Genomic DNA, 18,343 nt, shown 5'->3' with positions numbered 1-18,343 from the left:
ATCATGTTTCATTTTTCTTCATCACTGCTGCAGGCACGTCTGACATTGTATAAAACAGCGCTAGAGAAAGCAAGAGCATTTTTCATATTCATGTTGTGCTAAGAAACAACGAGACTCTGGACGCACGGCCGTCTCATACTCGACCGGCCTTTTACGTTTATGCAGGTAATTTGGGTCCTGCGGGCCTCTCACTTCCCTTTTGCCATATCAGGTTGACTTTATTTCTCGCTGCACCATTCTGACATTCCAGTGTGCCTCCCTGTTGACTTTTGCCATCATTTCCGCTCCGTTATCCAATTTATGGAGATCTTGTGACCTTTCCGTGCTCGTTTCTGCCTGCTTTTGTTTTAGTTCGAAACTCCCCTCGGGGCTTCGTTGCCAATCACCCGCATCGCGTGTGAAACATTTCGCCCCCGTGCCTTTCTATCATTTACACCGGACGTGCGACTAAAGTAAATCTGCAGCAGTGGAGATGTTGAGAGGCAGCGGGAGAGAGGGCCGGTGAGCTAATGATAGATTCGGAGCCAGATGCAGGCGGAGCTCCTGCAGACGCAGGGTTTAAGGACCTCACTGCTGGAATTAATACGAAAATGGAAAGAGATGAGAGGGTGAGGGCGGGAGGGCCGGCAGGTACCCTGACACTCTCATATCAAATCTGCCTCTTGGCTTATGTCACTTTTAATTCCTCGCGTCTCCAGTCAAGCTCCTTCCAGAACCCCGTCTGCTGCCAAACTCGTCGAAAGAGTATAATCATTTCTCTTTTTGGCATCACAATATCTGGGAGGTTTTTGTACGTAATACTGGCACATCTGAAGCTCTTCGTCTCTCAACGGCCTTTTCAGACACTGATGGAAGTTTGAGCACAAGCTGTCAACCGTCCTCCTGCTCCAGTTACAATTTCTTTGTTCTATTGTCATAATAGACATAAAACCTGCAATATATTTCTAGAAAAACACATTCAGTGTCTTTTTTTTTTTCATTTTGTCATGGCCACCAATACACTTTATGAGGTGAGGAAGACAGAAAGCTTAAAAAAAACAACAACACCTTTAACTGCACCTAAAGAAGAAAATCATCCTTTTCTAGCAGTTTGGTGAAGTTCTATAAAACCTTGTGGAAGCACATAGCAGCGAAAATACTTTTATTCACATTGCAAAACGGGGATGTGTTGCAAAAGCAAATGTAATTAAAGGTAATCAATGTCTGTAAATCACAAACTAGAGGTTTTCTGCCTCATTGCAGGTCTACATATCATAATGTATTGTGATTAAAGAACTCCTAGAGAGGTCAACATCCCTACCCTTTTTCAAATATTCAATGTTAACGCTGATATCCAACAGAGAGGAATTTTGCCCGACCACACTCCCACTTACTGGCTGTGTTGTTATCCATCGTGAGTTATTTCTCCCACAGAAGAAGTCCGCGAGACATAAATTTATGTTTATGTTCGGCTCAGAAGCAACGGATTGCTAAATTAGAAAGATTCTTTCATTACAGCAATGTTTTGATTCTATTGTTTGACATCGTTGTGATAGCCTTGGATATGCATGTATACAAAGTTTGTAAAGCCCATGGAGGCTAATTTACACATCGGGGATGACTGAACCGTAGAGATTGTTGATTCTGTTAAAGTTTGCACTTTCACACTTCTGCCTCCCTCATCCTCAGATGAAGAGTTTTTTTGTGTATGTATAAAAGAAAAGAGTAACACCGGATTTCAATGATTTCCTTTTAAAGGTGTTATTAATCCTGCCAAGAACTCAAGAAACCGTTGGAGACATTCTGCCATCATTCCACATGAAGCCTGTGACTATGCTCATGCTTGTTACAAAGAATTATCACTTTTTGAAAATGTGCTGAAAAGTAATCAGTATTTGTTCACGCTGACGCTGACATTATGCAGCTGTTACAAGCCTAAATATTCTTTTAGCCTATGCCCAATTTGAATAAGCAGAAGGAATTCCTCTGTCGACCTACATAAATGCACCTTTCATGTCAGTGCTGGTGAAGGTCTGTTCATTTTCTTTATATATGACGCTTTCTCATTACTTTAAGGTACAAGCGCCCTGAACAGCAAATTCCTTTTTCAGTTTTTAGTTGTTGCCATGTTCCAATTTTCAGACTTTGAAGCACTTAGGTTTTTTTTTTTCGTTTGTTTCCTAAAAAGCACATGCGGTAGCAGAGTGACTCACTGTACCATCATGTGGTAGACAGTGGTATTACAATATTGTGCTAGCAGGTCAGCTTGTTGACATTTGAATTTAACCTTTTTATTTTATTTCCTTTCATAGACTGGATATATGTAAGGGATCAACAACAGCAAAGAAATCCATCATTATGGTCTGTTGGATAGAGACAATATGAGTCTGGCCTTGCTCTGAAGAAATCCTTTTTTTTTAACGGCGTTACTCTGACATTTTTTAATATTACGATTTTTATCCACCCAGGAAAAACCACATGCTTAGACTCCTCATTAGCTCACGTTCGTTGTTCGCTATAAGCTGAGGAAATTAAATTCAGGGTGGAGGAGGGGTGATCCTAACACATTCTGCTGTTTTAATGAATGCACTGCTTCAGAATAGAGCTCGCCCTGCATTGGCTGCGCGTTTAAATAATCCAGAAATAGTCTTCTTAGGAACATCTAATGTCAGTCATTCCCTGGGCGTGTGATGAAGTCAGAGGAAGGGAAGCCCGCACTAACCTGAGAACTCCACTGTGCTGAAAGCCTTCTTCCCATTTCACTGGCGTCTCTTAGAGGAGCGTCTCCTCCAGAGACCCGCCTGTTGCTGTTTTCTCATCTATCAATTGGAAGGATGTGTGCTATTATTTGCCCGAGACATAACTGAGAGCCGAGCACCTTTATATATAGCGGGAAGAGTGGCAGACACTTCTAAACATTTTGACTTTTAGCACCTCAAAGATGGTTTTATTCAGCCGTCACGGGGAGAAGGAACAGACTCCGCAGGCTGCATGGACTTACATTAAGGCCACGGCGTGGTGCGTTACTGCAGGGCTTGAGATTGGTCAGTACAGCGTTTGAATGTCAGCACATGTGGTGACTCATTGGGAAATAATTGATGAGTTAATGTGTGGTTAATCAGTTCATCACGCATCACTACGTATGCTACTAATCAGACTAACTGTAAACTCACTGTGAGAGATTGATACGACACACATATTATAGGTTGTGATACGGTGGGGATCGCAATGACTTATTTTAATTTTAATTATTATAATGAAGTATTTTGAATCTTGAATCTTGAATCAAACAGTATGTTTTGTCTCAAAGTGTTTAGATTTTATTATTCACAGTTTCACGTACAGAGCTTGAGGACGTTGACTTGAAAAATATGAAAATAACTCCAAATTAAGTGCTATCAAAATAAAACTTGTTTTTGGTTTAAGTTTGTTAGCAACCTGATTGCAGCCAAGTCGTTATTGAGAATAAACATCAGCATGACAATTGTAGAAACACCAAAATAAGTTACACTTTCTATTCTTTCTTATAACCTCCCACTGGTGTCACACTGAGCTCCCACTGTATTTAAAATGGCAAATCTACATTTCTTCATCGATGGAATTCTTCATAGTGAACACATATCTGTAATTTGCAAATATTACTTCAAACAACATCAAACCGATGACATTACTAATTCACCGGTGGCTGTATTTATATAACTGCTATCAGACAGCTCCATCGGCCCCACAGGAAACCATTAATGTCATGTTAAAACTGCCTTAGTCCATTTATTGTGACTAAATTCAGATGGTGGGAATGTGAGGGGAGGGCAAACGTACAGGAAATTATATTTGTAAATCATGATTTGCATATTTCTAGAAATTGTGTGTGCGTGTGCGTGTGTGCGTGTGCGTGTGCGTGTGTGTGTGTGTGTATGTGTGTGTGTGTGTGTGTGTGTGTGTGTGTGTGTACACAGCAGGTTGACACCAATGGAGTTTATTGATTTTTGTGATAGATGGCTGTGATACTCCCGGCCTTCATTAGGAATCAGCCTCATGCTGTCGTTCACAGTAACATGATATCATCCACTTCTACTGATCGCATGTTTAAAAACTAAAATAACCCGATCGACCCTGCTCGCGTGGAGGAGGGAAACAACCAGGATGGATGTGGATTACATAAGCATGAACACGGTGTTATTGTCGTGCTCTGAATGAGTGCGTACGACACTGATGATGATTGTGATGATGCCGGTGCTCACGATTATTGCTCTGGTTATGGCTGAGGATTATTTGAAAAGCTTCAGCTGATTGCGATTCCCACATTTCCGGCCACGTCCTCCCCGTTCCCATTCACCCGTTATTCCTTGATCTCCAACACCGCCAGGAAATATTAATGCTGGCAGGCTTCAGATGCTTCCTAGTGATGAAAAACCCATGTGGGTCACGCCCTAGTGTGTGTTTATGAGAGAGGAGAGAGAGAAAGAGAAAGAGAAAGAGAAAGAGAAAGAGAAAGAGAAAGAGAAAGAGAAAGAGAAAGGGAGAGAGAGAGAGAGTGAGAGTGCATGTGAGAAGAAGGCAGCACAACACACACCTGAGCGGGAAATAGGTTCTTTGAGTGCTGCGGCATAATTCTGCTCTTGTGAATTTCCCACGCACCACTGTTACATTTTAATCATGCACTGGAGACGGGGGAACCTTGGGTTTGTTGAAACGGACGCCTACAGAAGCCGGCATCTGCAATGCTAATCACACTCCAGCAAAGGGCCCCACAGACTCGCCTCGTCTTCCCTGTCAAACTTAAAATTCGTCTCCCCATAACAACGGCGCGTCCCGGGTCTCGCTGCATGGCTAATGTGTTGTTTGGGTCTTCGTACGTCTGGCGTGTCCTGCGACTCTGGACAGATCTGTATTCTGAATCGAGGTGTGCGGATTAAAGTGTTCGGCATGCTGCATGCTCCGCGGGCTGAAATCAGTTTTTACTCCACGCTCTGCGCGTGAAGTCTGAATCTATCGCCGGTCTCCGGGTGCTTTAACACCTGTTGGTGCGGAGAAGGGTGTGCAGGAAGTGTGTAAATTTGATGCGCCGACGCTGTTTCCATAGCGACGGAGCGTGACGACACGGAAAGAAGGAAGACGTGTTATGCTGTTTGGATGTTTTCACTTTTCCAACGACGAGCAGCCGCAGTTTGGCAAAACGTTGACAGGCCTTTTCAGTTGTAGCGTGCGGGAGCGGGTAGCTTTCCCCGCCACACTTCCAACACAACAGAGTAGAGCTGTGAAGACCGAAAACTTCCGCTGCCTTTTTGGGTGTCTGTTTACACACTGAAAACTTTATTAAAAAAAAAAAAAAACGGCTCCCAAGGTGGAACTTTTTGAGAACGCACCGAATCTGTTTCCATGGAAACGAGGAAAACACTACTTTATTAAATGCTACTGCTCTGCATGCGCACCACAGCCATAGTGAATCGTTCTTCTGCACAATAACAACAATGTTTGCCTCCAGAGTGTCATGGCTCCCTGTTGATAATCTCCTGGAACTTGGTAGTTTTATGCTTGAGAGTCACCCGGAATAACCATCCAACCTGGTCATCGGTCCATAAAAAATGTCCGTGTACTCACAGTTAATTAATGTTTATAGTAGGGATGTCCCGATCACACTTTTTTGCCCCCGATACCGATCAGATTTTGTCAGAATTGAGTATCGGCTGATACCGATACTTCCCGATCCGATACTCACATTGCTATTGCAAATATACTCAATAGTCTATTTTTGGAGCAACTAAGATGTCTGAAGCTAAAAGCACTATTGGCAGAAGCTTTGTTTAGCTAGAAATTATTGTAAAACTCACTTATTGAATCAAAATTCTTCACTTTCTCTTTAGTTGCTGTTGTAAACTGAGGGTACATCCACATGACGAAAAAACTATCTTTGTCCTTCCTGGCCTTCTCCCAAAAAACCGTCCACACCTCACTATGAACACGGCTCAACACGAGGCTTCAGGGCACGTAGTACACATGCCAGGCCTTTAGGGGCGCTGTGACTCACCAAACACAATAAAAAAGCAGAAGAAGACAGATCACATAGAAATTTAGAAGTAGACTTCTGCACATAAACACATAAACCACTATATAACTCTAGTTTTATAGGTCTATGGCCCCGCTCCGCCTGCTTCTAGCTTCTGCAGCTCGACCGGAGCTTCTAGTCCCTGATTGTTGTGGTTATTAGGTGACGTTGCGGACCGTGTTTTTGTTTGTTTGTTTTTTTCGATCGGCAGGGTAATCGGCTGGATTTGCCGATCCCCGATCACTCACAAATCACTAATATCGGCCCCGATCCGATATCTACCGATCGGATCGGGACATCCCTAGTTTATAGTGTACTGTTCTCTTGGCGTGTGTGTGTGTGTGTGTGTGTGTGTGTGTGTGTGTGTGTGTGTGTGTGTGTGGTTGAATTAGAAAAACAACCAACAGCACCAACTTGAGGCCTGGCATGCAAACTACATCATTTTTAGAGTTTCCGCCATTTAGTTTTCAAGAAGTGGCCACGAAACGTTTCGGAATCGAAAATGCAAACATTTTACGTTTTCACTTGAAATCCAGTCGTGTAAATGAGATTAATAAAATATTTCTGAGCCTTTAGCGGTGCGCTAGTTGCTGACAAGTCATTTACAAAACTGTTCAAGTTCAGGTCTCTCAATGTATTTAAAGAAAATATGATGGAGAGCCCATTTTGTATATTATAAACGGGTCCTCAGCAAATACAATCACTTAATCTTCTCACTTACCCACTTCACAACTGGCGTTAACCCTTTAAAACCCTTTTTTGGTGTGCGTCTGTGTGAAATTCTCCCTCGTATTCTCATACTCCATGGAGTCTTAGTTAATAGCTTCACCAAATCATGCTTAAGGGATTTTAGTATTTGGTCATTCATTTGGTTGTTGTTGTCGATGTGTTTGAAGAATAGTACTGAAATAGTAGCGGTGATTCTCCTATTGAGTTTGATGCATTACATTAATATATTTTCAGATATTTAGTACGTTGATTTTTTCTTTTTGGCAGTGCTTTCCTTCGGACCCCAATATTCCACATGGGGATATGATTAGGGAGTCTGATTGCATTCACACATGATATTGATGTCTCGTGTCCAGAATGTGTTGTTGTGCAGCTCGTGTCACGTAGTGCTTTGTGTGCATGCAACGATGAAAAGCATCAAACAACGGTGCAACAGAGGAAAAAGATGAGAGTCAGCTGTGAGGCTTTGTTATCGCGGCGTGTGATCTGTTGTGCATGTGTTGAGAACCGGAGACAAAAGCGGTGAGGAATGCTGATTTATGCAGCTGTTTTCTGTTTGAGCTGCAGTCGGTGAAATCACTGTCCACAGCAACATCTGCAGCAACACAGTGGGGGGGGGGGGGGGGGGGGGGGGGCTGTACAGATCCCGCTCTCGTCGTTAAACTGATGTATGTGGACTATTAAACAAAGAAATAATTAAAATCGAGCGTCAGGCTTCTTCTAACCTCCAGGTTTTGTTAGGTTGTTAGGCAGTTTGTGGTTCACATAATTTTAAATTTGTTCGACTTCCTCTTTGGAAACTTTGGCCATGGATAGAGTTTAATACTGCCACCCAGTGGCCAAGGGGGAAAACTTAAATTTTTCTTTGATGAAAGCAGCTAATTATTTATTGTACAAAACTGCTTCTGTTAATGTTTAATATCAAGTCAGATCTTACTTCTCGACACAAAAATATTATTTGGGGTTGGTATTTTTCTTTAAGTATCTTAGAAAATATACTTAGACATGAAAATACTCTTCTACTAATTGATTCTATAGCTCAATTGGTGCAATGTTAAAAATTCGATTTTCAATAATAACGTAAAACTACACTTTGTGAAAAAATTTTTTAAACTTCAACAGGTTTTAACAAACCCCGAAACAAAAACAGATTTAGAAAAGATTTTGAAATCATGTTTACTTACCAGAAAAGGGTCACAAATAAACCAGGTTTGTATGTGGAGAAAGCACATGTCAGGTGAGTGAAATGGTCAATTCGGCGCCTAATCTGATCCGAGCCGTAACTCCTGTTGCATGTCCTGTGTGGGATTGCTGGTAGAAACACAGCCGCGAATGTATTTCTGGTTCAGAGACATTTTCACAGTTTGCAGAAAAGCAAAATGCCAACGTTTCTCTGGAGACTGAGTTTATTCCTGACCACCTCAGGAGGAGTCTCCGGCGCGGTTTTATATAATCAATCTCTGTCCGACAGCAATCCTGTAACCCAAAACAGGTTTTAGTGTCAGCTGTAAAGTGGTTCTCTCCAACCGGAGCATTTCGACGACCTCTTGGTCGCCATTGGTCGCACCCACGTATTTCTCTGCTGTAAAACCCCTCAGCAATATACAAATCCCCCTTCCATACTGCATCTTTAAATCAAGAATCTGGGTCATCTTCATTTTTTTTTTTTTTTCAAGCATTTAATCAGTTTTGGAAAAAAAAGTTTTGATAACCCTGGTGGTCGCTGTAGGTATTGCAATTTCCTATCAAATAATTAACAACGCTGAAAATACCCCCACAATTTGGACAGTTATGTTATTAAATTCTATATCAGTCTTAATTTATTTTGACTTATAGTGCCACATTTTTTTCCCTTGAAGTTGGCTTTTCATTGGGAGGTGTGTCACCCTCTGAGCTTAAACTACATCTTGCCGTGAGTGCGAAGCTGACTTCAGCTCAACACTGGAAAGTAGATTATGAGGGTAAAAGGTAAACAAAAATGTGGCGTGGGCATTGTTCATGTGGAGCGATTTCAAATCAGCTTTGAACTGTTTTTTCTTGCACATGATGTTTAAATAAGTTATAGATAAGATGTTGTTGGAAGACATTGAAGTTAGCCCATGTTGGTATTGAATTATTCAGTTTTTTGAATAAATGTTTCAGGTAAATTCTTCTTTGTCTTGTTTTTGAATCAGGCTTGAGATTCCAGAGGTGTGTGCTCCCCGGGAGATTTCATTATTTCTGAGTGAGCCTTGGCTTTTTGTTTAGTTTGGGAATGGCTGCTCTACAGTATATTTAACTTTAAAGACCGTGATTATGAATATTGTGTTTTTAAGTCCGATAATGCAGCATTTGGTGGGGGAGGAAAAAAACCCATGAAAAAAATCTTCAAAAGTATTATATTAAGATTGAAACTGGCATGCAATTGGATTATTTTGATTATTACATGGAAACAGATGGTAACTTGTAGTCTGGCACACTTGTGTGTTGCTGAAATGCTCCAACATGTGTTATATAGGAGGTGGCTGCCGAACAGCATTTTGTTCTTCATTTATACTGTCGAAAGATTCCACTCACACAAGATAATTATGAAGCAATTACACTTGCTCTGTGTAAATTTGCCAAGAGCTGCATTAATAATGGGACCATCAGCAGCCAGCTGTTGTCGTATTGTTGCCGTAATGAGTGATTGTAGCTGCATGAGATGAACGCAGATAATCCAAGAATAACCTCGGTGGCTACATGGCGTATTGATCTCCAGATGAACTGCCAAGACGTGCTTCCATTAAGGATCGGTGTGTTTGATCAGAGGTTTCCTTTAAAATGCCGTCCTAATAAGCCGGTCGTCTGCAGGACGCCTGTTACCTGTTTTTACAAATCGGCTGGATCGCTTCAAGCCCCAATGTGCTGTTGCGATTATTACGTCGAGCTCCGTGAACGTGTGTAACTCTGATTATCAACTGAAGTGTCTGCCGCCGTTTCGACAGAAATAGGAATTCAGAAAAAAGCGTAATCACTTCAATTCTTTTGTTGCGCAGACAAATAATCTAAAGTTCAACTGAATGATACTGAAGTGGTTTGCAAATAAGATGAGCTATGATAAAAAGATAAAGCACAACAACGCAGCAAGCATTTAATTCAATACTCGAAGAGAAAAAAAATATTGTTAATACTTGATTTAATTTCATGTTGTTGCTACAGGAGTGGTTCTGGCTTGAGCACTAGAGTAAGTGCCTCAACCAGTTTGGCTTTACTGTAATTCTCCCAGGAAAATTAAAGACGAGACAAAGAAGAAAACGCATTTCTCAGACGCCAATTGGTGCGTCAAATGATGCTCTCAAAGCTCTTTCTTTTGAAATTACCTTCATTTTTTTTCCCCGCTTAGTCAAGAAAACGGACATTAGTCAGGGACAGAAATTCAGAATACCAACGGAAGCAGGAAGGAAGCAGGGTGGTCCTTCACTGATTAAAAGTAATCAAAACCTGCGTTGCTGGTGAAAACATAACGGCTGACTTTCCTGTTGCAGCGGCAGAGACTGTGAGAGAAAATGCTGTATGAAGGAGAGAGAAACTGTGAATACGGAAACCTATGTCTTCGGTTACCTAAAGATGAACAGATTCACTTTGAAGATGTCTAAACCCGTTCCACACGAAAGAAACACCCTAAATCTAATATAACTGAAATTATAATGTGACTTGAACGTGATGATGTTGTGGATTTAAATATAATGAAATTATCTCTAGTAGGACCTATCATCTATCCCCCGTAAATCATAATTTACTACACACAATTTAGGCGATGTGTTCTTCAAATTGAGATTTTTTTTTGCTTTTTTTAATGCTCTGCCTTGTTAAGTTGACTTCTTAGTAATTCCCCATCTATCTTCCACTGTGGTCCTGAAGCAGTAAACAAGCTATAATCTTCTAATTGGTCTAGTTTTGGGATCATGAATCGCTGGTAATTTTACACCTGCTTCAATGTTGTACCAACTGCTGCACTGCTGGATGTGAAAAGAAAAACTCACAAAAGAGAATACTTTATGTGTTTTTTTTTCTCATGATATGATGTTAATTTTGATGGTTTACACATTACATTGAGTGGTAGTGGTTGGCTCGAGGTTAGAGAAGTGGATTGGGAGTTTGCGGGTTCGAATCCCCACAGCTGCACATCCTCGAAACAGGACGTGGCAATGTGTTAAAAGGAATTGATTAGTTTAGTGTTGTTCACATTAAACACATGGAGCATGAGCACCCAAATAAGCATTATAGATGTGACAGAAACACAGAAAAGCACAATCAGTCCCTTTTAATTTAAACCCTGGGATCATTTTACATGTTTAAGTCGCTGTGATATCGTATTCAACTGCAATTTGTCTAGTTTAACCAGGCTTTTTTTATTTTTTATGTGTTTTTAATGCTTTTTCTTAATGTCTTTTCTTTGGGACTGCCCTGCTGCTGCATAAATAACGTTGCCTCGCCTCACATTAAAGTGCTGCACACAGCCCCACGCTCTGAGACCCTGCCAATACGTCACACTTGTTGCTTTCAGCATTCGCTTCGCAGCAGCACCATTCTTACACAATCATTTTTACCAACTGGTTCCATGCCTAATTTCCTCCATTTGGTTACATTTCTAATCCAGCACGGCCATTACAGGCAAAAAGAATCAGTAGAAGTGAAGCCGAGCTTGAAAACTCGGCTCCAAAAAAATCCAAACACTGGCATGGCTTCTTCTTTTTTCTTTTTTTTTTTGTTTTAAATTATTGGTGCCATCTGAAGAAAAAAAAAAACTAAAGTGCCAAGAAGCTACCAGCTGGTTGGTGAGCCGCTCCATGGGGTGGGATATTAACTCATTAGTTTCCTCTTCATGATAGATATAGCTACAAGAAAAGAGAGGCGGGGTCTGAGCTGGAAGTATGAGGCTGCAGGAGTCGACAAGATGGTCACAGTTAGTGAAGACGACGTCGAGGTTGATGATGAGAGAAAGAAAAAAAAAAAAAAAAGAGCATGAAATTGATGGTGGACAATGCACCGATGTGCCCTCACATGAGTTCAAACACTTTGGTGGACTTGATAATCGGCACGAAGCCCCCCCCCGACACCCCACCCCTCCCCCGTGAGCCACACATCCACTGAAGGACGGAACAGGAAAGCCTTGGCAAGGTGGGAGAAAACAAACAATAGAGGCTGAAATAGTGAGGCAGGGAGCGGTCGAGGCGATTCCCACCTTTCCCTCTCTTCCCTTCCATTATCTCCTTCCCCACCCCCCCCTCCCCCTCTCCCCTACACTCTCACCACCGCCACTCTCACCCCTAACGAGGGATAGTCTCTCATCTTCCTCCCCATCACCACCCCGCCATCCTCCACCTCGCCGTCTCCAGGGACCAAACACACCCCTGACTGGTTGCCACGGAAACGCCTCACACACTCACTCTCATCCCCTGTGCATCTCTCTCTCTCTCTCTCTCTCTCTCTTTCTGTCTCTCTCTCTCTAGCAGCGGTAACGCCTGCATCCTCTCTCCTCTCCTCCATTAGCATCCCTCTCGTTTAGAGACAAGAGCGATGTATGGCAGAATCTTCCCCGCACCTGAATTCATCCTTCTCTTTCTTTCACACACACACACACACACACACACACACACACACACACACACACACACACACACACACACACACACACACACACACACACACACACACACACACACACACACACACACACACACACACACACACGCAAAACTTCCACATTGCCACTTTTTATTTTTAGAATTGGTGTGCACACGCTCTGTCGTGCTCTCACTCACTTTGCGATTGCATTTCACGGCACTCCTTCGCTCCCCTCCTCCCTGAACTTTGCTCTCCATCACGAAGACACAAAAGACAGAGATTGAATTTGCACACAATTACCGCCACACTCAATTAATGCCCCACCGACCTCAGACAAGAGACGGTATATGGAGGCTCCCTCAGCAGGAGCACAACTCATTTATAATTCAGTCCTGTTTGTCATTCTTAAGGCTGGGATCGGAGTGCCTAAAGTGGGGCTTTTTTGTGATCACTCATCCGCGTGAAAGGATATATATCGACACTTATGTCTCACCCCTGCAGGCTTTTAGACATCCTCTGAAAGAGGGGAGTGCTGGGGTACAAAAAGAGAGAGTGGAAAATAAAGGAGTGGGTTCCTCTGCTGCAAGGCGACTTTGACTCACAGCAACTTCATGCAGTGCATGTGTCATCCCCACTCCCTGCTGTGCAGCTCGGGGAGGGTTTCATCTGTCCACCCTGTGAAGCAGAGCTGGTGTCAAGCAGCAAGTCAAGCAGTGACAGGATACAATCTTTTTAAATAAAAAAATATATATATATGTACAGGTGCCACCTGGACTCATTTCTGAAAAGATGAAGACAAACGCAGCATCTTTTAATTCCCATTTTCTCACAGATCAGGTGAGGGAATCAATCCCCCCCCCCCAAAAAAAAAATTTCTCACCTTCTGGTCAGGTCTTGACTACGCCTACAGTCTGCTGATGAAACCATGTGTCAATATCTTCTTTTTTTTTTCTCTCCTTCTTTTCTTTCCGTGCCAGTCAACAGATGAGTGACATGGTGAAGAGAGAGTCTGTCATTCATTCATCCATCCATTCATTCATTCATATTGGCAGCTGACTGACACCACAGCAGGGAGAAGGAGGAGGGGATGAAAAGCAGTTTCTGTGAGCTTACCTTTCACCTGCTCCTCCACATGCCAAAATCCAGCTCTACATCACTGAGTGGGAGTCCGAGGCGCGCACTCTGCCTGACGCACAGACCGGCAATGAAATCCTCCCTCTGAGTTGGAGTCCTTCCACTCTGTCTTCCATGGGAAAACTACCCTCAGGTGGAAAAAAAAAAAAAAAAAAAAAAGAAAGAAAAAGAAAAAAGAAAGGACGAGAGAGAAGAAGACGCCCCCCTTTTCCAATTTCTTCTGTCTGAGGTTGTTTTATGTGGGCCGGTGTCCGGTCAGAAGGCGGTTCATCCCTCCTGACAGCTGCTCCGGGTTTAACGAGGCACCGTGCGTAATGACGGCTGTGTGTGTGTGAGAGAGAGAGAGAGAGAGAGAGAGAGAGCGAGAGAGAGAGAGAGAGAGAGAGCGAGAGAGAGAGAGAGTCAATTTAGCAGCGACACACACGCAAGACAGGATGGCCTCTTCTTTCACAGTAAAATCTTAAAATAATATCTGTCTCATAGATGGAAGAATATATCAGGGGCGGACAAGTAGCCGATCTATTTTTCCAGGAACAAAGGAGGAGGGAGTCCAAAGCCTTGTTTTTCTGCCAACACACAAGCACAAAGCTGTCATCTGAGTTATTGCCCTTACATGTTACACTTGATTTACCCCCATTCCTATGTTTTGTTGTTGATGGAAGAAGACCTAGGTCACTGTGAAGAGAGGGACATACTTCATTCATATTTACTATTATTTTTTTGGTGGAATTGGGTCATTTTTCTTATCAATGAAGTCATTAAATAAAATTACTCAATGGCAATAAAAAATGTTTTAAATAAAAATGGACTTCAATAAAGCCAGTGTTGTAGTGGATTGTACTTTTGCAACACAGTGAACAGATCTCCAGCACCAGTCCGGGTTTTGTATCCTGCCTTTGCACATCATGAACTGAGATTACAGATTAACAAAAGCAGTAGAAATGAAAGCCTTTTACACTTACATTACCAAAAGTATGGTATACAGGTATAAAACAAAAAGATTCACAAATCCATCTACACCAAGACTATACACATTTGGATGTAATATCCTTTTATTGGTGTCAATATTAACAGCTGAACTGTCTGTACAACGTTACTCAGAAACAGAAGTAAATGTAGACCGGTACATGAAAAGTACAAATAAATCAAAGTATCTGGCACCTGCAAATTTGCAAATGAAAGATGACACACTCTAGCTGATCAATCTGCCCTTTTTTTTTTTTTTTTTATTTCTTTAAAGACAAACACAGAAACCCACATTAAAACCTGAAAATTTAGGTTGCACTCTTAAAACTATTAGCTTTGTAGAAGGAACCTTGAAAACCTGGAGAAAATCTAAACCTGCTCAGAGGTAATGTGTAAATTTATTGAAACTAAAAATGCCACGATTGCCTGATAAATGTCTTACTTAGTAAACATTGCACCAGAACACCTGGGTGATATCTTCATTCTGCTGATTATCCCGTCCGAGAGCGTTTTCAGGCAAACATAATTCACCCATGCACAAGAGACAGACGCACAACGAGAGAAAGAAGCTTTACAGCACAGACTAAAACATATTCTTCTGGAATCCCAGCGAAATGTCACATTAGCATCAATTCAAAGGGCTTCATAGTCCACCCAGCACTAATCAATTCACCAATCAATTCCTGTTGAAACAAATGAATTGTTACATCAGAGCCGGACAATGCTGCCACTCCCAGATAAGATTATCTGGGTTTTAAGAAGAGGTCGATGTCCGGCTCGTGTGTCACCCTGATCCGATCTTCCACGGCTCAAGATGGATTTGATATTTGATTTCACACTTTCAATCAAAGACTAACACCCTCGTCACTTGCCCGTTCGCACCTGCATTAGCATGTGTTCTGAGCGATCTCATCAAAACTGGACAGGCTGAAGTACTTCATTATACTCGTGCGACTGGGAAAGATACATTCATTTATATTAATCTCAAAATATGAACGACTAAGAAGTATTTGCAAGTAGCGCAGAGGGGAGTAGAAGCTGTGCTTGAGGCGGTTTATTTTGTTTTTTAGGGGGGGGGGGGGGCAGGTGGGGCGGGTCATTGGAGATGGAAGTGGCCTTCTTCTGAAGTCGGCCGCTGTGGAAGAGGTGGTGTGGTCCCAATGATCTTCTCAGCCGCCCTCACAACCCCCTGCAGGTTCCTCCTGTCCTCTGTGCTCTCGTAGAGGTTCACCAGCAGGGGCTGATGGAGGTGAGCCTGCTTTAACTTCCTGAGGAAGTAAAATCTCCGTTGGGCACACTAAGGAACTTGAAGCTCTCCACCCTCTCCACCTCCTGTCCGTTGACGCAGAGGGCAGAGTGCCTGTGGATCGTCAGGTTATCAAGTTCACATTGTTCCTGTGAGCTTAAGCTCTTTGAATCAGAAAACACAATTTCACACAATCTATGGCGTGTTTGCATCAAATCAAATTCGCTCCCTTTTCTTTTCTGCAAAGTGGCAACAAACTCCAGATGATCCGTCCTGCGGGTATTCACTGATTGCATCCCGTGGAGATGCCTATTCAGCAATCGCTTCTGCATCTCGTGTGTCTCGTCCTCTCCCACTGCGGCTTCAAATAACAGGCACATTAAAGCTCAATCACATACCAATGATATCAATCAAATCCGGAATATACCCCTTCCATTTTTTTTTTTGTGACCACAAATTCATAATCATATGAAAAACAATAAGCTCCAAGACAATCCTTTCCACGGCCCACCAGAACCTACCAACACACGCTGATCGTACCCAGCATGTTTTCTAAAAAGAAGCTAGAAAGCCTGTATTCAGAGGAGGATGAGGTGGTTTGAATGGAACATTAGATTTGCCTCCAGAGATCACGGTCTGAGGGCGAGGAGATGATTAAAGTCAATGTTAATATTCAAGTAAGTCATGTGATGGCAGAAGCCGAAGCTCCTGCCACACAAGGCCTTAATGAGCTCCCCGCTCGGCTTCTGGCGATTCGCACCGAATCAAGTGTGGTGATTTTAAGCAGCCAGTGGCTTTTGACAACAGAGGCGTGACAGCGGTTGCAACACATCGCTCGTTGTCGAGCGAGAGTGTGTTTGAGCACCCGTTCACGCTGACGTGTTTCACATCTGAGGCTCCTCGGTTACTACCACCTGAGACGTACAGTAGCAGCAGGAAAGTATGACAGTAACGCTGCATTCAAAAAAAAAAAAAAAAGATCAAACAATAATCTTTCTTACTGAAATAAATCCCATATGTTTGCTGCTCAAACCCAGCCAAATATGTTGGGTTTGGACTCTTATTTGCATTCCTCTGCTCTTCCAATTATTTTCCATTCTTTTTGCTTCTGAATTACTCCTGTGGTCGCCAAGTTGCTGGGGTTTAGTAACAGATGGTCCACCACAATCCACATAAATGTGACTTAATAGTTTTGTGAATATGGCAATGTGTAGTTTGTACTCCACGAGCTTTCAGGCGGGGAAGTGTGTGAAATAACTGGGTGGCGCCAGTGGGTGTCTCACTCACCTACTATGAGCCAGCCAGCTTTCACTATTCACTCTTTTATAGGAACCAAACACACACGTCTGATCTCATCACTTTAAACATGAAATTGTCTATTATGAGTGTAATGGTGGTTTTGATAAGTTTTATAGACTGTCACTGAAAACTTGATGGGTCTTGCTTTCTCACTGACTTAAATAGAAACAATGAAATACATATTTTTTTTTTTTTTTTAAATGAATTTTGTACGGGAGCTAGAAAGCAATGTTCTATGTCCCAAAAGTCCATTTCTGCCTGGGCCCATGACGCTACCTGCTTTCTCACAATGCATGAGAAATGCACCTTCCCCCCATATTGGACGATGCAGTTGGACCTCTTACATACACTGGCTACACAGCCACCAGTCCTGGCTCTAGGGATTGGTCCTGGTAACCCACATCTGGCACTCCATTCTGCATGTTCCCTACTGGAGGTTTTTTTTTTTTTTTTTGATGTGTTTGTCCAGGACCTATCTACCTTGGGTGATCTTACGAGGAGCACATTTTTGCTCCCAATGACAGGCGGTAGCTTTCGCCATCACTACAACACAGAAGACTTTTTGCCACAGCAAGGCCACCATCCAGGAAGGGAGAATACATTTCTCACAGGAAAGGATTGCAAGCCCTTTCCAGGTACGTGGGGGAAGCCTTCCTGGCGTGGAAGCATTCAAATGTAATGAGGTCTTACTGAGGCACGATGGGAGGATGGATCGTGAGACTGGCTGCAGATTCAGAGAGCCGACTGTGGTAATGCAGTATGCTGTATCGGATTTTCATGGTGAAGAAGGAACTCAGCTATAAAGCAAAACTCTATTTACCAGTAAGTCTCCATCCCACCTATGAACTTTGGGACTGAAGGAATGGGATCGTGGATACGAGTGGCTAAATTGGGTTTTTCTCTATAGGGTGATACAGCGAGGAGCTAAACCAGACGGGAGAGACTTAAGGATGGGTGGATGGATGAATAATATGAATATAATATAATAAACCTATAATAAACATTTCTAAAAAAATATACTCTTTAGTATATGAAAGGATTTTGTCAGAATGGTGGATCCAAAAGCAGAATCAGAAGACAGATCAGGTTTTGTAAGTTTTATCTGGGATGGCAAAAGAGGCAAAAGATGATACACACGGAACCAGGTCAATTTGCAAAGGTACCAAAAGACCAGTACAAAGAAGTAATCTAAAATCCAACCTGAATGATCAAATCCTAAAAATTTAATACAGGAAATGACAAGAAATAACTGGCTTGAAGGCTACAAGCACATGAACACGAATGAGGTGACAAACACAACACTACGTAAATAATATGCACAATGAGCACCATCAGACACAATTCAATTCAACTTT

The 18,343-nt window shown here is 42.4% G+C and overlaps 1 protein-coding gene across 1 annotated transcript in view; it reads right to left on the bottom strand.

Annotated features, from left to right (window-relative positions):
• Positions 1–13,808, bottom strand: part of lingo2b (leucine rich repeat and Ig domain containing 2b) — a 44,683-nt gene extending 30,875 nt beyond the window's left edge. Inside the window, exon 1 of the mRNA XM_080480689.1 lies at positions 13,457–13,808. The gene's annotated coding sequence lies outside the window, so the exon portion shown is untranslated. The remainder of the gene's footprint in view (positions 1–13,456) is intronic.
• Positions 13,809–18,343: the final 4,535 nt, after the last annotated feature.

This window comes from Lipophrys pholis (assembly GCF_963383615.2).
Source record: "Lipophrys pholis genome assembly, chromosome: 14".
NCBI classification, from domain to species: Eukaryota; Metazoa; Chordata; class Actinopteri; order Blenniiformes; family Blenniidae; genus Lipophrys; species Lipophrys pholis.
Note: the sequence above shows the minus strand (reverse complement) of the source record. Positions and strands in the feature narration are given on the sequence as shown.